The following is a 27346-nucleotide window of genomic DNA, read 5'->3' on the forward strand; positions in this document are numbered from 1 at the left end:
TCACAGAGATGGCACGTAACTATTACCTTCTGATGTTCATCTTAAGCTCTTTTAACCTTGAGTCATTCTGCTAATATGATTCATACAAAGCAACAGATGATGCTTGAAAGCCTGTTAAGCAACAGTTATTGCAACCTTTATGATATATTCTATTACATCATTTTGATTAAAACTGTGATATGATGCAATCTAAGTTCACGTAAACGAAATTGGGAGTTGATTATAACGATGGTAATGACAATAATATATAACTGACCATACAAAAAATAACGACCTAGATTGAAAGTGAGAGCTCTGTTGCCGACAAATATCCTCAGATTGAGTCACGAAGAGATAGTTACCCAGTGTGAAGTGTCTAAACTGAGAATGAAAATAATTCTCTTCTGCCTGACAACAGACCGGGTACAAGTCACTTAGAACCTCTGCACCACTCATTTCTTTACCCATGACATGGAAAAATGTCCCATGTGACCTGCAATGATACTAACAGATTAAAGTTTGAGGATTTGGGGGCACCTGGGAGGCTCAGCTGGTTGAGCATCTGACTCTTGATTTCACCTCAGGTCATGACCTCACAGTTTGCGGGTTCGAGCTCTGCACTGACGGTGCAGAGCCTGCTTGGAATTTTCTCTAACTCTCTCTCTGCCCCTCCCTGCTGGCTTATTGTGCTCTCTCTCTCTCTCTCTCTCTCTCTCTCTCTCTCTCTCTCTCAATAAAAACATTTAAAAAACATTAAAAAGATAAAGTTCTGTGATTCAAATTGTTTACTGCTTTTGTGGCTTCATTCATTATTATTCTAAACATAATCGAGTATATATATTCTTGATCTTATAAGAACTTTACATAGGAATGGATATACTTCATAAGAAAATTATATCCATGTTTTATTGATAAATGTCAACATAATATAATTAACCATTATCTTAAATACTATTTTAGGTTTTGAAAACTCTGTAAACATACAAAAATTTAAATTTCCAAACTAGCTTCTAGCAGTTACTGTATTCCTCACCCCTGCTTTCCTGACATCGTAGAGTCTGAAATTTGTATTGACCACTACTACTAAATAGTACTAACAGTACTTGTATATTACTCATATAGGCATAGTATAGATTTATACTTTCTCAAAACGTGGTGCTTAGACTGTAAACAGAATGTTGCATTCACTTTTCATTCGGTACGTTATGTGCAGATACTGAACGCAAGTTGAAGAAAAACAAGTAGGGAAGTGGCTTGCTTTCTGTTTGACTTTGGAACGAATGTTAGTGAGCAATCAGGTCTTCTGCTGCCTAGGCAGAATTTCTTTGGGGATAAGAACAAACAGTGCTTGCATCCGAGGAGGATGAAGACTTTTTGAGATTCTTATTTTATAAAGCTCAATGGTAAGGATGAAAATGGGACTTGTTAAGAGGTTGGTTTGGGTTTCATTTAGTTTTGAAACTGATTTATTGTATTTTCATTATTCAGCTTCTGTGTTCTGCCTTTACTGTTCAGTGACGATTTTAATCTTCCTACAAGTAATGAGATCACAGGTCAATTCTGAGTTTAATATCAATATGTTACCTGGTAATACGGACGTAATGATAGATGTTTTTCTATTTTTTTTATTTTCACACCGAAGAGAAGTGATGATCATACTGGACATGGCATGAGACTTGTGTGTGTTAAAATTACTCTGATAAGCAGAATAATTCTTTTCTTCCCATCAATTTTCAGAACTGAAAAGACACTACAGAATAATGTGCTGATCTTATGAATACTGACAGACTCCTATGATAACTAATATTTGCATTATTGCAGGGTTGTTTTTTGTTTTCTTTTCTGATGTTCAAATGAGACTACTACAGTGAGATGAATTTCAGTAACTGTATACATGAGTTGACAGCCATGTACAACTATTAGACAACTACTTAAAGATGAAACAAGTGACAAATTAGGCATTCAATGAATAACAGATGCTCTTTGTGATCTACTTTTTCTGTGTATTTTAAAATTAACAATATCAGGGGCTCCTGGGTGGTTCAGTCAGTTAGGTGTCTGACTCTTGGTTTCGGCTCAGGTCATGATCTCATGGTTTGTGGGTTTGAGCCCCACATCAGGCTCTGTGCTGATGGATTCTCTCTCTCCTCCTCTCTCTATACCTCCCCCTACTCGCTTGCTCTCTCTCTCTCTCTCTCTCTCTCTCTCAATATAAATTTAAAAAAATTAAATTAACAAATGTCACCCAAGGTTCTGTTAGAGCAGTCTTTAAACGTGAAAAGCCCTACCACATATACGACGGAGTTTCTATTTAAATACTTTAATTCACGTACCTAGCCTTTTCTAGACTTCCATCCTAAATGATAATCTTGGGTCTACACTTTTCCGACTTTCTCCAGTTTTAACGAAGCATTTTCACGTGCTTTCTCATCCTTCTTTCTTTGTGGCTCCTCTCAAACTACAGAACTGGCACCCGATAAAGATGCATCTGGAAGTTTCATCAGAACACGTTTTCAAACTAATTTATTTGATTGTCTGATGAAAGATCTCCTATACTTTGAACCTTTTAAAGAAAGAACTACTACTGTTCTAATTACAGGGCTTTGTTCTTCTCATCACTGTTTGGGCATCAAACTCCCATTCCTCAGATGTTCTAGGTTTTTCTGTTTTCAAATAGTGTTTCTAATCATTGCATTCAAACAGTTCCCAATATGATAGCAGAGGGTCTGAACCACAGGCACTTTTCCTGTACAGCGTTTATTTATTTTCTGCTGCTGCCTCTTTTTCTGTTTCTAAACTGACTTTCCTGTACAGCTAGGGGTTGTCTTGGCCACCATTATTCTTATGTTTGTCTTCCCACCGAGTTCTCTCTCTAGTGACCCTTCTCTTTCTCTGTATAATGTACCACTCTCCAAGCATTAAAAACAACACAACAGCCATTATCAACATAGATACATTTTTCCTGTAATGTAAAGCCCCTTTATCAACTGTTTATCTTCTTATTTCTTTGAAAGCACCTCTAAATAATTGAATAGAACTACTACATTCGGATTGTTTATTTCCCTTACAGATACTTTGAAACAACTGCTTAAGGATAATATTCTAAATCAACCCAAGGTACTCTTTTAGGCCACATTAAAATTCATCTTGGTCTGGAACCACTTATTATCAATCTTCAGTCAACATAATGTCCACAATTCTGGCGTTATTTTTTGGCATTTAACACTCATTTTATATTTATAATGATGCCTGACTGCAAATCTAGCCTGTCTTATAGCTTCCAAATAGTCTCTTAGAAAAATCCTAACAACATTTCAAGAGTTCTGCTGTTAACAAACAAACAAACAAACAAAAAAGGGATTTGCAGCTGGCTCTTTAGCCTAACAAAGTGATTAATTAAAATGCTGACATTAATTAAAAAGTAGACTTTGGCAAAATAACATTTTATTTTGTTATACTGATGTAAGTATGTGTGTGTGTGTGTGTGTGTGTGTATCAGTGTGTGTGTGTGTGTGTGTGTGTGTGTGTGTATATATATATGTCAGTAGAAAAAAAATTGCTTTGTGTTCCTTTTTTAAGAAACCTCAGAAATGGCTAAAGAAAATCAAACATTTAAATAGCAGTTACTATGCAGTGATTCATTTTGTGATAAAAAGAATGATGCTCTGATCTCACTATATTTTGATTAAATACAGAACTGCATGTATCAGATGAAGAATCTTTATCACCAAGATAAAACTATTCAAAGATAGAGAGAAGCAAACTTATCTACTGGGCTAACTTCTCCATAAGTTTCAGGTTTAACCCTAGTGATCAAGTAAACAGCCACAAAAACAGATTAGAAAATGGTTCTATTACATTTCAAAAGTAACCATACATTCACAACTATTTCATTTAAAATAGTAAATGGTACTACTTTTCTTAGTTTTTCAATATTGTTTTTTTTTTCCTCTAGACAGAAAGAAATTTTCCATTCAAAATTGCTCATAAAACTTCTTGTCTTTGTAATCAAGTTAAAACTAGAGGAAATGACTTGCCTCCATCAGCAGGATACCATTTTATTAAATTCAATCAAATGTTCTATTTACACACTTCAATCCTCAATAAAATCCAATTTTATTATTTGAAACCTATAATCTTCAGTGAAATTGAATAAGTGTATTTCACCAAAGCTGAAGTGCTCTGTTATATTAATCAGCTAGACACGATTTTATAAAAAGGTGGCGGAAATGGAGTAAAGACAGCACTGGTGATGGTCTGAATTTTGCCAAACTGTTTTCGTGTCTATGAAGTTAATTTTTAGATTTAACGTCAAAACTTTCATTACATAAATACCACACAGTGGAATGAAAATATCTGCATCATAATCCAGTGTTTAGGTTACACATGAAGAGATTTTCCATGATCTCTTTTTAGTATATTCACCTTACACATATCCGTTTCTTTAGCTTATAGAATAGGTACCACCTTCTTGGAAATTCTAAGACAAGACAGATGAAACATAAAATACAGTGAACGTAATTAATAAAAGAAGGTGCCTAGTTACAGTGCTTCGGAATAATCTTAAGTACATTATGCCTGGAAAAGAGTAAGTCTCAGGAAGTTGAACCCACAAGGGCATGGATTCAGAGCAGCCACCATACCCTGAATGATCTCCTTCATGTTCTCTATTAAATCTCCTTAATGTCTCTGGATTTAGTCTGACGAAGCCTACTGGGTATGTTTGTACTTTGTCAACAGAACAGAGCAAATCGCACTGGATTATGAGTCAGATGGCCCGTTTATGGCCATGGATTCAAAGTTAACTATCTGTGCAACTTTGGGCACTTGACTTAAACTCTCTGAGCCGCAGCAAGAATGCTGCCAAGCTCCATGCCTCACCGGTGGTAGATGGGGCTAACAGCTTATGATATGTTTCATGTAGTCTTATTCTTACATGTGGTCCAGGCAGCAAGTTCCAATCAGCTTAAGGCAGTGTAACATTTTTCAGCTACTGCCATCCAAAGAATGGATGATGTCTAAGGTCATTTCCATTTGTAACATTCCAAGACTCTAAATGCCCCAGAGCAATTAATCGATTCCTGGTATTAATATTCATAAATGGCTCCTACAGCTCCCAGTTCCTCAGATAATCCTAGTGCTATCTACAAATGTTTTCTGGTAAGGGGGAACTGGGTGGCTCTGTTGGTTAAGCGTCTGACTTTGGCTCAGGTCATGATCTCACAGTCGTGAGTTTGAGCCCCAGGTCAGGCTCTGTGCTGACAGCTCGGAGCCTGAAGCCTGCTTTGGATTCTGTGTCTCCCTCTCTCTGTCCCTCGCCCACTTGTGCTAGGTCTCTCTCTCTCTCTCTCAAAAGTAAGTAACTATTAAAAAAACTTTTTTTAATGCTTTCTGGTGCTTCCTAGTTCAGTCTCACTATGATGGCTAAATTCTGATTAATAAAGCTGAAGCTTATTAAAAATGCATAACATATATACATGTATATATTATATAACATATATGTGTATGTGTGTGTACATGTGCATACAGCTTGAAAGAAAGATGAATATTTATAATTTTAGAAATGCTTAAGTCATTTATTACAATTGGCAGTAAATGATAACTTAGCAATGTTTACAAATGATATGTAATTGAAGGAAGAAGAATTACGTAATAAGATAGGATGTGTTTTGGCTTTGAGAAATGTTTTCTGGAATCATTTGTCTGTGCAACAGAATGGTGGAAATGTTATCCTGAATTCAATCAATCTCCTGAGCATTCCTCTATCTCTAAACTACCTTTGAAAGAGAAAGTTAGTAAATGTGAAAAAATCCAATTAAATAAGTCTCCTTCCATATACTGTAGCTTGGGCTTGGGAAAGTACAACCATGTGGACTGCAGCATGCATACTTTTGGATTTAAATTTGAGAGATTTATCAAGAAGCACTGTGATAGGGCAGATAGAGCAACGAACTTGGAATTAAAATAAAGGATTCAGATAGAGCAATGAACTTGGAATTAAAAAAAAGGATTCAAATCATGTCATCGGTCAAATGAGGTATGGATTTAAAAGTGATTTTTTTAATATAAAATTGTAAAAATAATATAATTAGAAAACTATGTGCACTGAATTGTAATAATAACCAGTGAGAACTTATATTAAGAAGCACAAAACTTGATATGTATATTTATATTCATAAATCTTATATAATTTTATATATTTATAAAATGCATTTATAGATTTATATATATAAACCCATCCAGTTATTTTGCTGTCTATTATTTTACCACAGATACTAAAAAGTGCCTAAATGTAAACAGAATTTAATAAAAGCATATTCAATTCTATGCCAGCAGCAGTACTTTTAGAAGATGGTTGGCTATAAAGTAATGACTGATCTATGTCATGCTTTCCAACAATTTGTTGCTGGCCTCTTAACAATATAGAGATAAAACAAATTGTTCATAAATAATAATTTTCATGAAAAGAACCCTGGATTCCTTTCCTTTAGAGAAAAAATGGGAGTCAGCTTAAAATTAAATGCTGATTATTCTTTCCATGCCTTTTTTTCAACATCCAAAATGGTGCCCTTGCCACAACTTTCAACTGCTTCTTTCTTCCCTTTAAGGCAAAATAGACAGTCAATTATAAAATAGGATATGAGAAAAAAACCCAAAATATATTTATTTGGTTATATATAAAAGTGAATCATATTTTAAAATTGTTATTATATATAATAGATGCTCTCAGATTTTGTGTGTTTGTTTCCATATGAACTAAGTTAAAGATTATTATATAAAATCGTAAGTGTATTTCTTTTGGTAAGCGAGTATACTTGCAAAATGAAGACCGTCTGTTAGTAGAGGAATATGCAAAGGAAAGGTAAAATAACACAGTATATTTAAAAATATATATTTTCATTTTAGTTTAGTCATATAATAGCTATGCATGATTTTGGACTTAAAAGTTGTGTCTAGACATTTTCAAATCTTTTTCTTAAACATAAAATTTCCAAAAATGTATATAAGGAATTCAACCAATAATTACTATTTTATATACTCGCATATTGAGAGTGCCATTAGCAATTTAAGTGGTTATTCTTCTTAATATGGAGACAATTGAAAATTTCGACTACTATGTTCTCATGGATTTTTCATATCGCCACAAACTATAAACATTAATTATTAATTAAAAAATTCACGTGCCTGTAGCTTGCTGTGTTCCTAAGGCAAAAAGAAGTAAAACAGGTGATTTTTTTTAAGAATATATCTTTAGTCATGGATCCCTGACTGGCTCAGTCAGTTAAGCACCCAACTCCTGATTTCTGCTCAGGTCATGATGTCATGGATCCTGAGTTGGGGCCCTATCAGGGCTGACAACAGCAAAGCCTTCCTGGGGTCTCTCTCTCCCTCTCTCTCTGCCCCTCCCCTGTTTGCGCGCTCTCTCTCTCTCTCTCTCAAAATAAATAAATAAACTTTAAAAAACTGAATGTGGGGCTCCTGGGTGGCTCAGCTGGTTCAGCATCCAACTCTTGACTTTGCCTCAATTCATGATCTCAGGGATTGTGAGCTCAAGCCCCAAGTCGGGTTCTGCCCTGACAGCATAGAGACTGCTTCGGATTCCCTCTCTCTCTCTCCTTCTTTCTTTGTCCCTCTCCCACTCATGCTCTCTCTTGCTTGCTTGCTCAAACATAAATAAACATTTTTTTTAAAATAGTGAAACTAATTTAAACCCCATTACATATATATCAGGATAGGGAATAGGTATCACTATATTAGCTGGTGTTTATGGAGAATTTATACCATTTATCTTGCTAGAAATTCACATAAAGTGAATAAATAAAGTACCAAAATACTATAGCACAGGTATGGGTATATTTCATTACAAATAATAAACCCCCATCCCCAAAGTATAGAGAATATGAATATTTTTATTAATGTCACTGACTACGTACATTCAGTCAGACAATCCAATGTGCGTTCTCTGCCCATCCTTTCACACTGTGTTCATGTATCCGTTTATCAAATCATCACGTTGTAAACTTCAAATATCTTAAAATTTAATTCGCCAACTATGCCTCAATAAAGCTGAACAGAAGAAAAGAAAATGGGAATACATGCAGAGAGAGTTCAAAGGATTTGACCGAGACTCATCAGTTGACCCATGCTGGACTAAAAATTGTCCCTTTCTCCCTTCATTCTTCCCTTCCTCCTATCTTCTTTCTCTCTGTCTCTTTCTTCTTCGAGTAATATCTATTCATGTAATTGGCACCTGTATCAGCTGTTTTGAAATGCACAAACAAGAACCTCTAGAAAATTACTACGTCTACTGCCTGCTCCACTTCGGGGAGTGAAATAAAGCACATGAAACGTAGGACTGAAGTCCCCGGCTAATCAGCAGAGGGACTCTCAAACAAAAGAGACATGACTGTAATTGATACGGAGATGAAGAAAGAACTCATACACGGCACCAGAGATGGTGGTCGACAAAATGGTATGCAGATTACCAATCTCACTACGTAGAGTATGTATACACAACAGGTGGGACAGATAAGTTCCGTTGACAGAATAAATAAACCAAAAGTGGGTAAGTCTGACCTATTAGTTACTTTCGGATAGCCCCTACAGAAGTGAAGGAAATGGACAAAATATGTATACATTTTTTACGTACTAGTTCTCTAAACTGCCATTTTTTCTTTTCTAACAGGTTTTCTTCAATTTAGAATATGGCCTCTGTCAATAAAGAAGGTGTTTCAAATGCAATAACACACCTTGCTGAACAAATTTATTTAAAATGATATTATCTGCTATTTGTCTTATTTTATAGTGCTAGTTTCCACTGAGCGTTAATAAGTGCTCACCATTGAAGAGGTTCGCATTTAACATCTGTCACCAGCATCCAGCAACTGTACCTACAGGGAACTGTCAGCGAGATTGTTATTCTCCTGTAACACCCTGAATCTGTCTCACATCATTTACATACAGATAGTTACAGGCATTCATCATTTCATTATGCTGACGACTTCACTATTCTGATGTATAATGTCTCTTTAATGAGCCTCAAAAAATACAATATTCCTTGATTTATGACTGCTTAACTGAAAAATTATACAAATTGGCGAAAAAGAACCCCTCGTAACGTATTTTCATTTTTCCTCCACATTACACTTATATTTAACAGTGACTCATGAGTTAAGATCATGCTTCTTTGACAAAAGAAATGATCAGCATTTGACTTACCATGTTTTAGTGCCACTGCGTTTTATGTGCATATTTAAAGCTGCACAGTGAAACCATGCTGACACTAAAAAGTAGCAAATTAAAATCGATCTTTTTTTTTTCTCCCTCAAGAAAGATGTGTAATGGACAACCACCTTCAATATCACTGTAAGTGTGATAAGGCTTCTGCAGTTGTACTGAAGACTGGCATCCTATTCTTCATGTTCCCTTCTGTAAGTAAGTATTAAGAACCTCCATACCAGAGAGAGCTCCGTCAAGCAACAAAGAAGTAGCAAGGAAAGAAAAAGAACGCAAAAGTAAACCTGAAATGGGGAACAGACGCTTGGGAAAAGGTGAGGCTGCTGTTTCTTTCACCGACAGCTTAATTGCAGGCCCCTCTGGAGACAGCGGGCCCAAGAAGGTGTCACTGGCCTCGTGTCCTATTCCCTTAAAAGCTAAGCCACTGCAGGTGATGAAAAGTGTCCTACTTACTAATTAAAAGTCATTTCCCAAAAGAAACTGGTTGTGCTTCAAACAGGCAAGAGTCCCCAAGAAGTATACATTGCTCATATGCTGCCAGAAGAAAGCCTTTGAGTGTAGTGTAAATCATATTAGAATGAACACCACATACAATTAAGAATAAAAACAGATCTTGAATCTCAGAAGAGCTCATAAATCAGCATGAGTAAGGCCTACAGAAATAGAACAAAATTTAGGAACTTGCATCCTCAGATTTGATACTAGCCTCTCTTAGGTTTAGCTTCCATTCAACAGTATCTGAGATTATTGGCAGCTTTCGGTTTCTAAAAGGACAGAAAACGAGGCTAAATTAACCCAGAATCCAAAGGAAAAGAGTGGTTCAAGTTAAACGAAAGTAAGCACAAGACTGTTCTCACAGAACAAGTGATAGGATTGCATATAGAAATCCCAATAAAAGACATATGATTCATACATACACACATACTCTGCAAGAAAATGTCCTTTTATAAATATATACAAGAATATCAGTTCTGTTACTTTAACATTACCTTTTTATTCCCTAGCTTGATTACTCCCGTTCAGGCTCACAACAAATTACTTTTTGGTTGTATCTAAATATGTGACTCGCCCACAGAGAAAAGATAATAACCAAAGTTGATGGGGAAACTGTAAGGTGATTCCAATTATCAAGGTATTCTCAAATAGAATATTTCTAAAATATATTTAAATCAATTTAGCACTGTTCACAAAAAGAGTTTTTAAACTCCTTTTCCTAAGTACATGGAAGAGGGCATGATGATTTTCCTCTCTGTAGGTAAAGTTGTATTAGGAGGGTTTTCTATCATTACTTAAAGGGTCATAGTAGTTATTGCCCTGTGCTAAAGAAAGAATACAAGACATATGTTAAATCTGAATAGAAGATTCCCACCTCACCTACAAAAAGCAAGATGTATCATACAATGTTAACAGAAAAATATTCCCAAACATATGCTTATAGTTTTAGGATAAAAGGGGTCTTAATACTAAACATCTTTGAATTGACCAGATGTTTATAATTTTAGGCCAGAAGAGGTCCTGACTTCTACTCTTAGTTTTGCTTTAAGAAAAGGGGTAACTGCTAACAGCATTGGGCTATTAAGGCCTTATCCCCCTGAGCGTCATATTTACAAAATTGCCTAAAGAAATGTCAGTCATTTCCTCTTTATTCTAGTCTGGGAGGATGTGCTCATTTATAGGTCTCTTCATTATTGAGGTCAACTAGTTTCCCCAAAATAACAGCAAACATGATCATGAAGTCTTGCTGTCCATCACTTGCACATATATCATAACACCTAATCTTCACAATCGCACTCTTACACCGGTATTATTTTTATCCACATTTCAATGATGAGGAAACCAAAGCATTGAGAGATTACATGACATTGTCAAAGTCCAACAGATCAAGTGCTCCAGTTGGCCCTGCGTCTCCGCCTTAGACCCTGGTGGGATTTGTGCTTTGCCTTTCCCGGTTCTTTCTAGGCTTCCTATCACGCCCATTAAAAAAAAAAAAAAATCCAACTAATGGACAAGTTAATAAACAATAAGAAGGCCTACCTTAATTCTACCATCTCCTTCTCTTCGCAGGGAAATGGCCTCTGTCCCATCGCTTTATATTCACTCTTCAATCTAGCCCCCCCTGGCCTTGGCCTCACTGCTCCTCTAATCCTGCCCCTGCTAAACCACAGACAGCTGTGACCTATCAGTTGCAAAGATCAGGTCAGCTTTGATCTTAATTGATCTCTCCTTTGCAGTGAGCTCATCATCATCATCATCACTGATGTCTCTTTAAAACTCATTCCATACTGAATTTACGGACTCTTCCTCTGTCATAGCTTCCGACCCTCCCTTTGAGGCCTCACTTTGAGGCTCCCATTTTTCTGCCTCCTCATTAGATATTGTGCTCCCTGGGATTCCATTTCTCTTCCAATCATCGGCTCACATTTTTACCTGTCTGCAAACTACCTTCAGCCAGGGGTTCAGCAGGCACACACTCAAGATCTTCAAAGCAAGACACACGATTTTCATAAACCTCTTCCTGTATCATTACCTCAGTGTGAGGCAGCAGCATCCAACCAAAATGGAAAGACATATAGGCCACTCTCATCTCTCCTCTCCCTAACTCTATTTCACCAACGCCCACTACAAAACAATGAGTGAAGTCCTTCTGATCGCACACCTCCTTACGCTCTTCTCTTTTTCTCTACCCATCCCTTCCCTACCTTGCCAGCCTCTTTTGTATTGCTCACTGTTTATTCTCTGAGACACCAAACTGCTATTCTCCTCAGCACTCATCATGTCCCTCCGCCTGCTGTCCCTTGTACCTTTCAAATCCAGCCCCCGCCCAACTGCAATCCTTGGTCCACTCAATTTCCCTACCACTCGACTACTTCCCATGGAACCTCAGTGCCTCTCTTCAGTCCCCTCCTCACATTTTTATGCACGTCTCTGGCCTCGAGATATTTTTAAATAGAAAGCAAACTGCAGTGGTTAAGTGTGTGTGGCCTCTAGACTCGGCTTGACCACTTACCAGCAGACAGGTTACTTAACCTCTCTTAACCCTACTTAATGGCTGCCTCACATCCACAAAATGGAAGACAGCCATAGTACATAAGTAATGGAGTAGTGGTGAGGATAAAGCAGAGAATTTTGAGCAAGCCCGGCGTATATTAGGCACTCTACAATACTGTTACGACAGTGGATAAATATTCTCCCCTGGACTCCCCAGTAGACACCGCACTCCTTGAAGTTGGGGATTTGTCTTAGTGTAACTAGCACCTCACACCAAGCCCAGAGCAGGGGCCTCTATACATTGAAATTGATTGAATAAGATGATGTGATGCAGTGTTCAAAATAAAAGACCAATTTTATTGGCTTTTGCTCTCTAATTTAAACTCCAGGGGAACTAAGCAAGTAAGATGATAACCAGTGAAAAGTTTCACTGCAGACCTGAGCCCTATGTGCGATTTTTCAGGCCTGATCAGGGGCAATTATGCAGGCATTCCCTGACCTGCCTCAAAGGATGCACAGCTCGTGCACTGCTCTGTAGAGAGTTTCAGGACCACCGGCCAGCCTTGCTCTTACACATGTCCATATTCTTAGACCAAATGCCTTCAGCTACAAACCTCTTTATCTGAGGTCTTTGGCAGAGGCCTTCCTCAGGCAGCTCTGCTGGGACCTCCTCATGGAGGAACCTTGAACCCACGTCTCTCCACTCTGACTCAGGAACTTCCCACTCCTATCCTTACTTCCTTTACTTCCTGGCACCCTGGCCCACAAACCCGGAAAAGCCTTTTGTCCAGAGCTCTAATCAGCATAAATGAGCCCCACATCTGTGTTGATCCACCTGACTCCTAACCAGTATGTTCCATGAAGGAAAATGAATTAGGGGGGAGTAAGGGCTTTCTCCAAATTGGTTCCCTGCTTGTATTAGCCCAGCAAGTGATTAAAGGCTTGACTGCTACTTTCATTTTGGCTTACTGTCTTAATTGGCTACTCAGACACCTGGCAGTTCAGCTCTCTTCAGCTCAGTCCAACTCCTGACAAGTAAGGAAGAGACTAAGAAAGGTGGGAGATTTTGTAGGGAAAATATCCTGGAAAACGATATTTTGCTAACCTATTTTTTTTTTTTTTTGTTTAAGAAAGAAATACAAATACTGTTGGCATGAAGTCAAAACCTGTTCCTTAGTAATTGAAACACACTTTATAGATACTAAGTGCAGGTCTTCTATCATAGAGGCCAAAAAAACCCCAAAACAAAAAAAAACAAAACTCAATGGAAACATCCCTAAGTATGAATAAGACTGTTTCCTTTGGACTTTAAATAGTATGAAAGATCTCGGTAAGAATTACAAAGAAAGTGTAAGAAGAGTAAGCCACGGTTAGTCTTTCATCATGTCGTTTACTTAAACGAAGACCTAAGTTCTTACATGATGTAGTTTTTCCCGTAAAAACTATCATTATTATTATTATCAGACTATCATGCAAATGGAACGTTGTAAGTACCTTTTAATACTAGACTTAAGGACAAAAGCAACTGATACAAAACAGTGTGATTTATCACTTACTGGGCTATTTATTACTTCAGTCTTACATCGATGCATTTAAAAATTTTATCCTAAGGTAAAGTTAGAAAAAACACCTCAAGTATACTATAAATTATCTGCCACATAGAGCAAACGGGAATTTGCAAAAACCTCATGTCAAGGAAATGTTAAATTCCTATACTTGAAGGCCAAACAAACACAAACAAATGCTCTTATTAAGCAAACATCTCAGTGAAATATTTTATATACCAACACCACTAGAGGGCTTGATACGTTATGCTTAATAAAAAGAATTTCTTAAACCAGGTTGCCTTCTTGGTAGATGGGAACTTCAATACATATTCATCCTTCTAATCATAGTCATTAAAATACACACATGCGTACATTGACACAAAATATAATGAAATGATTAGATCAAAGGGAATTTTATAGACTGAACATGGTGTTAAACCATTTAAGTGTGTTCAACCGTATGGTTTTGAATATCACTTAGTCTTAAATGACACTGAACATTATTTCTGCAAATCTGTATTTGACAACATGGCTCTGATAAATGGTCTAAGACATTCTGGAAGAAGATTAATAGTTTTAAAGCAACTCACAGATTTCTCTCAGATGCAAGTAACCAACAATATTGATTAAAAATAATTTGCTTCAGAGTAGTGTCTGCTTTTTACAGGAATATTTACTTTCATGAAAACTTTTCTATGACCCTGCCTCGAAAAATTGTATTTTAAAAGACATTAAAATTGAGTTTCTTCTTTAGTAGAATAAGTAACATGTTTAATAAGTGTGACTTTGTCTCCAGGGGTATTTGGCTTTAAATCAATTTTATTATTCAGTCATATTGTGAATACATATTTTTATGAGATAATGAGAGAATAAAAATTATGACACTCAGCTAAAGGAAACAAGTCTTGAGACTGATTTGAAAACTTTTACTTACCCATTTAAAATAGGAATGAGACCCATTACCCCAAGTCTTGGAACGACTTAAACTTTACTATGCATAACATTTTCAAAATTTGAAGTGGAAAATCTAAGCTGGTACTCTATTAGGTGAAATACCTCTGGAATTATGATCAAGTAAATGAAATATAAATTGTTACATTCATAAGAATTTTCCCAAACTATGTGTTCAGTTTTAGGGGAAAAAATGTCAGTATGTCATAGGATATCTAAAAAGACCTTTCGTTATCTGAATTATTTTTGGGGTCAATAACACAAGTCAAAACATAAGCCATATTTGACTCTATTCCCGGGTGACATTTAAAATGTGTAGCTATCTGTAGTGCACGGACCTGACCAATGGGAAGGCCCTGCTGGTGAGCTCTGAGTATCTCCAGAGATTCTACAAGCGACTTTAAAAACCCCAAGAACGCTTAGTTGTCTGGAGGTTTTCTTATTAAATACAATCTCCCCCAGAGGTTATGTTTTTCTGTGTCATTCATGGAACTATCAAAGACACCGCAACCTAAGAGATTCAGCTGGCCACCTGTAGTCCGCCAGCAAAATGGCTATCATTTCATCCTCTTTACCAGTCATAATAGCACTTACTCACGAATTACAGCAGGATGCTGTGGAATTTCATGTGGAAAATATAGATCTTCATTTGTATGACCAAACCAAGCCCTCGGGTCAATTGACAAGGTTTTTGCAAGGTTTTGTTCATTTTTATTCTGTCCGAATGTAATAGTTCTGTATGATTAAACTGCAGATGTGGTGAGTAAAGAGCATTTGATAACTTAATAAGGTACAGATGAAGCATTTGAAAAACTCAACTCATGGCTATTATCACTGATGGTTCAATAGATTTAAAAATATCACCAACATTTAAGCATTCTGCCTTATAAAAGTATCTCATTTGTTATATTTGTAATCTTATAACTCATAATGTATTGATTGTTCATGGTAAGACTATCATTCTTCCCAGCCTAGATTTGTAATTATTTTACTTTCTCATCAGAAAACTGTCACACTACTAAATATATTCTGGCAAAGGCCGTCATGACATGGTAAACAATTGATATGTTGTCCCTCCCTTCACTTTGGTTTACCCCAAACATTTATTTATTTATTTATAGAGATGAAGAGCTTTTCTCTTATCAGCAAGTATTTCGGGAGTTTTGCAGTATTCTGCCTATTACTGCTCCTACACTATATGTTACTGTGTTTTGTTAATCTATATATGTTATTCTTAAATTATGGTAAAGTGTAGCACATATAACATTATTGAAACACACAAAAAATAACATTCTAATTTCATTAGAAAATACTCACAGTGATACACCTCTATGAGCGATCTTAGTGCTTCATCCAGAATAAATATCACTTGAGAAGAATATTTCAGAAGTTATTTTTATCTTTCTCTAATTTACATGATCGCTGCATTCAAGTCTGGAAAAAAAAAGTTAAATGTCTCACTGTTAAATACAGTGGCATAATTTCTATGTAATTTGTAAAACAATAAGAAAATGCTAGAATATACTCCTGAATATAGTAAGTTTTTGAATACTGAATAAGTAGGAAGAATTTTAAAATGAAATTTATATATGATGCAAAAATCATCAGGTCCACCAAAATTATATTAAATGTGTGTTAAGTGATCCTACATATTACTTTTTGCTTCCCCAGTAACATGTGAAATGAATCTTTACAAACTCCAAGTGATCTTAACCACATATACTTCTATCCAAGATAAGTATATTTAGATTACTAAGGAAGGTAGAAAATACATTATTTTTTCTTTCTACCAGTTAAGTGATTTTCATAAAACCAACATAGAGTATTCTGCTGAGTACAACTCACTCTGAGTGTTGAAGGAGTTATACAGAGTAGATTTTACTCTTCTATATGCAATTAAGTCATGAATATCCAAGTTGTGTTTAACAAAAGGAATATATATTCGAACACTGAATGAGATTGAGTGAGAGATTTGTTTCAAAAAGTTGTAAAATAATCATGAGTTTTCCAATAAGCTCTGGAGGAAAAAAAAAAAAAAACATGAATGGGTATCTTCACATTCAGTGGTCTACAGTCTGCCAAGGGAGAGGAACAGACCTTTGTGAGAGAGAGGCTTCCCATAGCTTACCCATCAGTTAAAACCAAACCAACAGACTCTGGTGAAAAGGGCTTCCAATGGAAAGACTCCTTAAAGGCTACTGATATTTTTTAAGTTGTCTTAATGGGAATAAACTTAATATCTACTAATAAAAGCCACAAAGTTTCAAAAGACAGTGCTTTAGGTATTAAACAAACAAAAAAAAGCTCTTTTAGGTACAAATGCTATAACACTCTCAACCCCGCCTCCCAAAGTCAGAATATGACGGATTCATTTCCTATGAGCCCTCGATATTGTCACAGAGAATAATAGCAACAGAAGTCACCCAATGTGACAGTCACTGTGAGGGGAGACAGTCTGAAGAATAAACATCGTGAAAAGACTTGTCTCTCCCAGACAAAATCTCTAACTCTGAATACAATTAACTAACTAACGTCAGTCAGCAGTGGTTTGTACGTGGATAACCCACTTCCTGTCTGATTGGTTGATATGTCTGCTTTGATTTTTAATATTATCTCTGCCTCTCATGCATGACATTTTTTTCTCTTCCTGATCATATAACTGTTAATCCCTGCTGTCCAGAAACTTTAAGAATCAGTTATATTATTATACTGATTATATATATATATATATTGAATATATATATTATATATATATAATTATAATAATTAATTATTATAATGATAATAATTTTACACAAAAATTTCTAGATAAAGATCACAGATTCAAGAATTTCATTCGGAAGTATTCTCATTTATAACTTCAATTGTTCTTTTTATATCTTTTGTATGAACTCCTTTAATGTATGTGTTACTTCTCTGTTACATCTCATTTACATCTCTCATACTCTTTCTAGCAGCTTCTGTCTTAACATTTTTTCTATTTTATTTTTGATAAATAGTTTAACAATTATCTCATCATGTCCCAGGCAATAACTGCTTTAAAAAAAAGTCTATCAGGGTGCCCAGGGTGGCTGGGTTGGTTAATAAGCATCGGACTCTGGATTTCAGCTCAGGTCACGATCTCATGGTTGTTGGGATTGAGCCCCATGTTGGGCTCCATGTGGAGTGTGGAGCCTGCTTGAGACTCCCTCTCTCCCTCTCTCTCTCTGCCTCTCCCCTGCTCATGCTTGCTCTCTCTCTCCTTTCTTTCTCAAAATAAATTTTAAAAACACATTGAAAAAACTCTTTCTGTAACTTCTTTTTTCAAGCTGAAGTATACTGACACACAATGTTACATTAGCTTCAGGTGTACAACATAGTGATTGGACAGCTCTATACATTATGTCATGCTACCATCTGTCACCAGACAACACTATTACAGTATCACTGACTATATTCCCTATGCTGTACCTTACATCTCTGTGACTTACTCATTCTACTACTAGAAGCCTGACCTCCTACTCCCCTTCACCCATTTTGGCCATCTCCCCCCCTTTCTGTGTTCTGGCAGCCACCAGTTTGTTTTCTGTATTTATGGATCTGTTTCTGCTTTTTTTGTTTGTTCATTTTTTTTTTTAATTTTTTCATGTATGCAATTAGGACCATGCAGAGTCAATACCCTTAAGTTAGAAATCATCCAAGAAATCACTATATTGTACACCTGAAACTAACGTAACATTGTGGGTCAATGATACTCTAACTAAATAAATAAATAAATATTTGTTGAACTATTGAATGAATGGGCAAATGAATAAATGAAGCGTTTCTGCATTTGCTAATGATGATGGCCACTAATCCCTCACTGATTAGGTTTTGTGAACCTTGTTTGTATGGAAATTCTTCTCGCTCAGTGACTGAGATATGTGTTGTTTTTCAGGGTCTCCTGTTTCGGTTTCCATTAAGTTCAATATTCTGTGTCAGCAGGAAAATTTACAAATTCTAGGTAGGTAAATTTAATGATATCAAAGTTGAATCTACTCAAGGATTCCTTTTCAAGGTTTTTAGAGACCAATGACAGAGCTATCAGAAATGTTAAGGGAGTGGGGAATAAACGTTGAGGGCTATTAGAAAAAGGATATCATTCATTACCCAACATTTCACAAAATTACAATCAAGTCCTGACCAGTTTTGAAACCATTTTCATCCTGATATTTCCATCCTACTTCAACGTTGTTGTCAACTGTTTTATAAACATTGAGTGGCAGGCTGGTGAAAATATTTACTCCCAAGGTCCACCAGAGGAACATCATGTAAAATCACTATACTAATTTTTTTTTTTAAACAATGACCTTAAAATCTACCTGGCTACTTGTTGGAGAATACAAAATTATAAACTTGGTATCAAGCATATAAAAAGTGGAGGGGAGAAGACAGTGATTCTTCCATTCAACATCCATGTCCCTTTCCTTGTATCCTCACATTCTCACTCATGACTTACGCACTGACCCTGTCTTTTAGCTTATGGAAAACAATAGGCGAAAGTCGGGTCTATTTTGCTTTTAGCAAGTCTTCCCCTCAGAATCCTTTTCTGTTCTTGGTGAACATATTGCTGCCCTAGGAGAAAGGCTAATGGTGGAACCCAAGTGGCTCCTGAATTCCTTTGCCACCAACAACCAAGATGGCCCTGAAAATTCCATGTGCTGAGAAAGAAAGAAAGAAAGAAAGAAAGAAAGAAAGAAAGAAAGAAAATCCCATGTGCTGAGAAAGAACAAGGCTCTTGCCAGGATGTAAACTTCCCACTTATGCCATATTTGAAAGATCTGCTTCTATGACCAAAACTAAACAAGGCAAGCCAAATCGAAAATAAAAGCAAACGAGGCTCCGAATAACATTATAAACCAAACATGCTCTGATGTATCTTTTGATACTTTACTGTAGCTACTACTCAACCTAGCCTTTTTGCACAAGTCGTTGTTGAGAGGGTTATGTAAGAGATGGGATTTTTTTTTTTCCCCACTAGGCATTACATTGTCAGTCCTTCCCCATTTGATTAATTCAAAACAAATTATTTAAAAATTACTTGAGTGGGTTAGCCAACATTTATTGTTACTTTTTAGCTGTTATTTAATTTCGACATTTATTTATCGAGCCATATGGGTAAGTGTCTTAATGTAGCCCAGTAGTACTTTTCTGTGTTACATTTCTCTGAAGTTAGTATCCATACTTTATTAAGAAATCTGTAATGTGTGGCAACAAATACGTATTTTTCACAGCAATTTTAAAATCAAAAGTCTCTATACCATAATACAGTAAATCCACATGGAAGAATGCAATCAGATTTCCAAGACATATTTGCAAGCTGTCTGCCTGGTATCTCGGCATAGTATATCATCTGCTTATAACAATGTTCTCAATGGTATTTAAATTCCCAGAATATTCAACTAAAGCATCTATATTTTGGATTCATTATATTTTGGTAAGCATGTCTGGGAACCAAGCCACCACTAAAACCACAAATAATGGTCAGAAATGAATGCTGCATTCTGATTTCTAATTTGGGATTCAATATGCAGAGAATACCATCCATTTTCCCTCAGCATCCTACTGACTCCTCAGGGGACGTCACTGCTACCTTGAAAAGTGTCCATCTCAGTCTCACCCTGGGAAATCCAAAACAGGAGCCACTAAATGTTTGGCTAACACAAAATCCACAAGTTGGCATGATAATAACAATAACAACAAAATAACAGTAACTAACAGCTATTAATTAGTAATTAGATGCCAGGTCAACAATGTATATCGATTTTTCATTTGTATATGAATTAAAAAGTATCATTATACACCACACATTGCCTATCAGGAAAATGAGGCACCAAGCAATTTTCTCAAAGTCATGTCACCAAGAGTCAAATCAGTTCATGACAATGTTAATCCCGTAGCCTTTCCATTAAATTGTATTATTTTGTGACTGACCCATTTATGACAGAAAATGAAATGTTTTTTTAACCAACTGAGCAAGAAATGTAATATAACACATGCCAGGCAATACTTCAGTTTTTAAAAATATAATGTATAGGGGCGCCTGGGTGGCGCAGTCGGTTGAGCGTCCGACTTCAGCCAGGTCACGATCTCGCGGTCCGTGAGTTCGAGCCCCGCGTCAGGCTCTGGGCTGAGTTCGAGCCCCGCGTCAGGCTCTGGGCTGAGTTCGAGCCCCGCGTCAGGCTCTGGGCTGATGGCTCGGAGCCTGGAGCCTGTTTCCGATTCTGTGTCTCCCTCTCTCTCTGCCCCTCCCCCGTTCATGCTCTGTCTCTCTCTGTCCCAAAAATAAATAAAAAACGTTGAAAAAAAATTTTTTTAAAAAATATAATGTATAGATATATAATGATTATTTAAATAGTAAGAAAAAATCCTGAATAAGTTGAAAAAAATTAGGTCCTCTGAAGTATCATGTTCACATTAAGTTCAATAATAAGGATATGGATGTCAGCATGCTAGCACTGAATTTCTGAACTAAATCATTATAGAATATGCATGGGAAATAAAAATGAGATATTTACACAACTGTCAGAAAATAAATATACTTCAAATAAATTCTGCATTTTTGAGGTTTCCACAAATACAAGGGATTATATATATATATATATATATATATATAAAATATATATAAAATATATAAAATATATATAAAATATATAAAATATATATAAAAATATATAAAATATATATAAAATATCATATAAAATATAAATACATATGTAAATATATATATTTATATAATATTTTAAAAATTCCTGATTTTCCAAGAGTAAATGTTATGGAACACTTAAAACAAAATTTAAGTGTGTAAACATGTTTATACATTGAGCAGTTTAAATCAATATTTAAGTCCGTAAGATGATTCCCTCTAATCCAATGATATTCATGTTAAAATAAATAAATGAGTCTAATTAACACTGCACTAATCCACATGAGGTAGATTTATATTTGGACAGGAAATATCTGTAAGAGATCAGATTTATTCTCTCAAGTGAAACCAAATAAATGGCATAAACTGTGTCTACCTGTGGGAAGAAAGTGGGTAGGCTGATGCAGATTGAATTCTGCACAGTGCAAATAACTTCATCCTATACACATTGTTTTCACATCAGCATCCCACATTGAAAATCTATACAGAATATTTTACATGACCATTAATTACAACTAATTTTATAGGAGGACAGCCCGCAAGCTCTTCATTGCTATAGTTTCTTGCTTGTGTGTATGTTTACTTTATAATTTTACAGCATTTCTGCCAATTACTACAAAAACTCTTGGCTCTCGCCAAATGCAGTATATCAGTCAATGATGTAGAGATTTGCTGACAAACTTCAGATGCCACAGAAAAAAAGAAAAATGTAAAAATATCTGCCTATTTCTTCCGGGTATAATCAAGTAATAGGTTAAGAATTTGGAAGAATGCACAAATTATACCCTCAAGAAGGATGTCACTTCCTCAGTTAGAAGTTTCAAAGTTAATCATGGCTTATTCATGTGAATCTTTAATTTTTTTTAAGATCTATGCCAGATAGTTTAAATACTTTTCATCTAATCTTTTATAAATCAGTAATTGATAAAACCTTTGTAAATGGGGGAGGAGATGACTTGAAATTTAAAGTTTAATATCCAAATTAGCACAAAAAATTTGTTTGCAAGGACCAGCCTGTAAAGATACTGACAAGTATCTGACAAGAATGAGAACAGGACATAAAGGCCAAATGCACATTGGTCTGAAATGATAAAGTTGTCCAAATGTGGAATTGGTTGAAGATGAATTTATTCTCTACAGAAAATAATTCAGCAGCTTCACAAATCATAGCCAGTGGTGCTAACCTGAACATCAGAACCACTTGAGGGAAGAATATTGTGTGTGTGTGTGTGTGCAGTGTGTTTGTGGTTTTGAACCCTTCTATGATCTTCCCTTGTTTGTACAGTCACTAATATTGTGTCAGAAAAATGTGTAAATTGTGATTTTGGAGATTTGGGGGAGGGGATAGTTTTCAATTTTCATGCAGTTTCCCATCATCTGTATTTCATTTTCTGCCAAATAGGCCACCTCTGTTTGTTGGTTAATGTTTTAATATACTTCATAAAAGTTTTGTCACTTTAATTGATTGAGCTTTGGAAACTGTATTGCTGTAAGCAATTATACATAATTTTTCAAATGTTTACTTTCAGAAAGAGATAAAAATACTTATTTCATTACACTCAGTGCTGTAGGTATTTATCTGTTAACCACAGTTCACTCAAATAATGTCTTTCTTTTACATTCAATAAAATATTCTCCACATAAACATTTTTACAAAGACAATGAAAAAGCAGTTTGTCAAAAGAATAAAGTGATGTTTGAAATTTTTGTCAGTTTTCCCCACAGAAAAATTTCCATTTTAAATGGCCTTTACATATGAAAATGTGAAATTGGGAAGTGATATTTATCTGCATCACTTAATTTGATTGCACAATAGAATCCTCATATTCACTATCTTACCTTTTACTTTATGTATACTAATACAAAATTAGATAGTGCTGTTTCTTTTGTCTGGGTAATCATAGGCATTATTGCATCTTTTAACCTAAGGGCACTTCCAAACAATTAGAGAAAGCATTTCCCTTATGAGAATGATTGTTGGTTTTAGACATTAATCAACAGTAGTGGATAAGCATCATTTTTAATTGTATAGATGACATTAATATTATACTGAGTTTGACAAACCCTTTTTTTAAAGTATGGACCATGGTTGCAAATCTCCCTAACCAATATTCAGGAGTCTTATTTTTCTTCCATTTTACAGTTTAAATATTTTGTTGTGTTTTTTTTTTTTATTGAACAATTGGCTTTTGATCATTTTTTAACTAATTCATGTACTTCAGAAATGATGAAAAAGTTTTAAGAATAAAATGACATTTAAAATAAAAAGCAGGTATGTCTAACCCTTTAAATTATTAAAAAAATATTCTGTCAGACAATTATTCATATAAAAACATAAAAGACAGAGAAATATACATTCAAGACTTTGCAATCCAATTGATGAGGAATAAATGGGAGCCATACACACAAAAGAAAAGGCTGGATTCCTTCTTGAACCGAATGAAATGAGGCATCATTCCCTACACACCAGTCACAAAACACCATTCAAGATCGAAGTCTTTCCTCCTTGTTAAATGCATATCTGACAAAACTTACAGCCAGCACTTGACCCAGTAGATCTGTCCCCTCCTGTATCTTCACTGGACCTGTAGAGCCACACTCTCTTAGCTCCTGCCCCTCACTCCTGCTACTCCTTCCTGCTTTTCTCCTGGTCTGCCTATTTCTGAGTCTAAGCCCTGAACTTGGTGCAGCCCAAAAACACAGCCCTCAACTTCTGTCCCCTTTTCACCCTTATTGTCTAGAGTTGCTCTGTTCAATATGGTAACACTTGGCATGTGTGGCTTTTTAAATATGAATTTAAATCAAGGCATATTGAATAAAATTAAGAATAGAGCCACTCGGGCTAAAATTGGCTTATTCTTGTTTTTCCTTCATCCCCTACATCAAAATAATCAGCACTCCATTTGGAATCTACATCCAGAATATCTCCAGAAGCCTGTCGCTTTTCATCACTTTCAAAACTATCAACATGGTATAAGCTGCCATTATCTCTCTGGTGGATTATTAGAGTAACCTACTAAAGCTATGAGGAACTGTTTCTGTCTTTGTCTCTAAGTCCAGTGTTAAGCCACAGGGACCCATAAGGGCAAGCTGGATCATGACAGCCTTCTGCTAAATCCATCCAATGACTTTCAAGCTCCCTTGTGATGGCATTGTAGACCTCACTTTACCTGGCTTAAAAATCTCCCTATCATTCACATCTGTGTTCTGTACCTAAATCACAACAAACATGTTTCTGACACAAAGCCTTTATACTCGCTTCTTGCTTTTTCAAGCAATATGCCATTCTCAACGTTATGTCCTAACTAGCTTCTCATCAGTCTCTGCTCAAATATTCCTCTCTGGAACCTGATCACCTTATAAAATATGACCTCTCTCCCTTGAACATCTCACCTTGATTTATATTTTGAATAAAAAAATCCCCTCCCTCTGGGGCACCTAAGCAGTTCAGGTCAGTTAAGCGTCCAACTTCAGCTCAGGTCATGATCTCATGGTTTGTGAGTTCAAGCCCGGCACTGAACTCTAAGCTGACAGCTCAGAGCCTGGATCTTGCTTCAGAATTCTGTGTCTCTGTCTCTCTCTGCCCCTCCCCCACTTGTGATCTCTCTCTCTCTCTCTCTCTCTCTCTCTCTTCTCTCTCAAAAATAAATAAACATTAAAAAATATGTTTAAATCCTCTCCCTCAATACTCTGACTTATACTTTGATAACTTTCCAGATACATTCCCTCATATATCATAGATAATCATATTAAATAATCTTAGTTTATAAAAATGCAACCCTTCTATTTCATGATGTGTCTTTTTACACTACAAAGGACAGCATGGTTATTCCCATTTAGCAAAGTTTGATCTACATAATCCGTTTTACTAACCTCATGATTGTTTTTAGTATGTATATTTTATCATAAAATGACACTAAATTTGTTTCTGATTTAGGAGTATTAAAAATATCACTGAAATGAACACTCTTGTATATTTTTCTTTGAACACTGATCCAATATTTTCCTCATTTCAAATCCTATTAGTAGAATTAGATACGGAAAATTTGTATATATTTCCAATCTGGATAAAGAATTACAAAATCCAACCTTCTTAATCTACCTGAAGACACTAAATACAACCTTATGTTTTAAATCATTACCAATCACTGTATGGTTTTTACTTAATGTTTTGAGGCTCGAGGTTTCAAACGATTTGGTTCTTTCTGTTTTGTTTTGTATTGTTTTACTTTCTTACCCCTACTCCTCTGCCTATATTTCTCTTAAGTTATTGGACACTTTTTCATTGCTTTGCATGAGTTACATGTACATTTAGGTCTATTAACACTTATTATTACATACACATGCATATATATATATATATATATACATATATATATATAGCTATACATACTATGAGTGTATACAGACACATGTATAATTTCATTTGTCCTTCAAATGTGTTTATTATATGCGCTGATTTCTGTCCATTCAGAAGTTTGACATGTTAAATAGTCAAATCCATCGTAGTAACTTTAAATTTATAATTTCTGAATTGTATAAGCAATGTGTTTTCTTCAGATATTTACTTAAATGTATTTTTTGCGTATGTATGCATTCTAATTTACAAATTACATAAACATAGGCTGTACTTTTTCAAGCTCTCTGGAACTAAATTGCAAGTTGGGGATTCAACATTGTGTGTTTCTTTCCCTTCTCCCCCTTACCCCAGTAAATAGACCGTTGTTTTGTAAAGGTGTCTTGAATATAAACTAAATCTCTCTACATGCTAGAGCCAGATTCTTGGCTTTCTGGGTTTGTTTTTGTTTGGTTTTGTTTTGGTTTCCTCTATTTTTTTTTCTCTACCCCCATTTTCAGATTTTTCCTCACTATTCTTAAATGTTTACTTTTCCACTCCAGAGACTCTCAGTTGAGATGAGATGCTGAGACTAATATAATCCCATGCTGGGTTGATGGAAGACTGAAAATCACACACATTCTTCAGAGTTTCTGATATCATTTTTAGATATAATTCTCTGAAGTACCCTTGAAATTGCTGATCTGCAGAGGTTTGTTACCTCTTTCTTGAGTAAACTAAAAATTTTAACAATATAAATTCCACACTTTAAAATTTACTAGGAAAGAAGTATTCCCACTTTTTCTAATATTGTGAAAATACAATCACCGTCCATGAAAATATTCCACACTTATCGCAAATAGATACAAAGAGTTTCCTCTTTTAAAAATAGGTTGTTAGTAGTTAATTGATTTCTTATTTAATTTCTATTCTAACATTTATGGATTCTATCTTAAGATTCCATTGTGTTTTCTTATTATCTTACTTTTATCAAATTAATTTCTTTTTATCATTGTTGATCATGACATTTGACAGGGGAAGTATTCAATGTATCTACTTGATAAGTAGAAACTAGCCCCCGGGAGGGTGAGGATACTATAATTCTCAGGGAGGTAAAAACAATTTAATAAACATACATCTTATATTTAGAATTCATGAAAAGTTTCATTACATAAAATACAGAAAAGCAAACTCAAAGAAATCTATCTTAGTCACTGAGAAGTATAAACATAGTTCTGTGATTTGCAATTGGATCATTTCACCTGGGACAATGAAATAAAAAATTGCTTATATTTATCAAAGAGTTGCATACACTTCACCTTTGAGAAGCATTTCAAACCAAAACAATTCCTATTAATATATTTTAGACCATTACCATAACCCTACATGTACATATATTTATATATAACGTACAATGAAGAAATCTAGAAATTAAAAGAATAAATGAGAAATTATTAAAAAGAGTACTCCATTATACCAAATTCATTATAATTTTAATCGTGAAAAGTGCCATTGACTACAAAACGGATAGGTTTTAATATGATTAACCAAAATTTTGTGATAACAGTAATAAATAGCCATGTTTCACACACATAAACTCAATTCACACAAACACTACCTTTACACTGAGGACATATTTAAATA

General features: G+C 35.3%; 1 long non-coding RNA gene across 1 annotated transcript in view; it reads right to left on the reverse strand.

Annotated features, from left to right (window-relative positions):
* Positions 1-27346, reverse strand: part of LOC125923468 (uncharacterized) — a 280311-nt gene that overhangs the window by 233567 nt on the left and 19398 nt on the right. The window contains exon 3 of the long non-coding RNA XR_007458052.1: positions 16020-16136. This is a non-coding gene — a long non-coding RNA (uncharacterized LOC125923468). The remainder of the gene's footprint in view (positions 1-16019; positions 16137-27346) is intronic.

This window comes from Panthera uncia, chromosome B1 (genome assembly GCF_023721935.1).
Source record: "Panthera uncia isolate 11264 chromosome B1, Puncia_PCG_1.0, whole genome shotgun sequence".
In the NCBI taxonomy this organism is placed as follows: domain Eukaryota; kingdom Metazoa; phylum Chordata; class Mammalia; order Carnivora; family Felidae; genus Panthera; species Panthera uncia.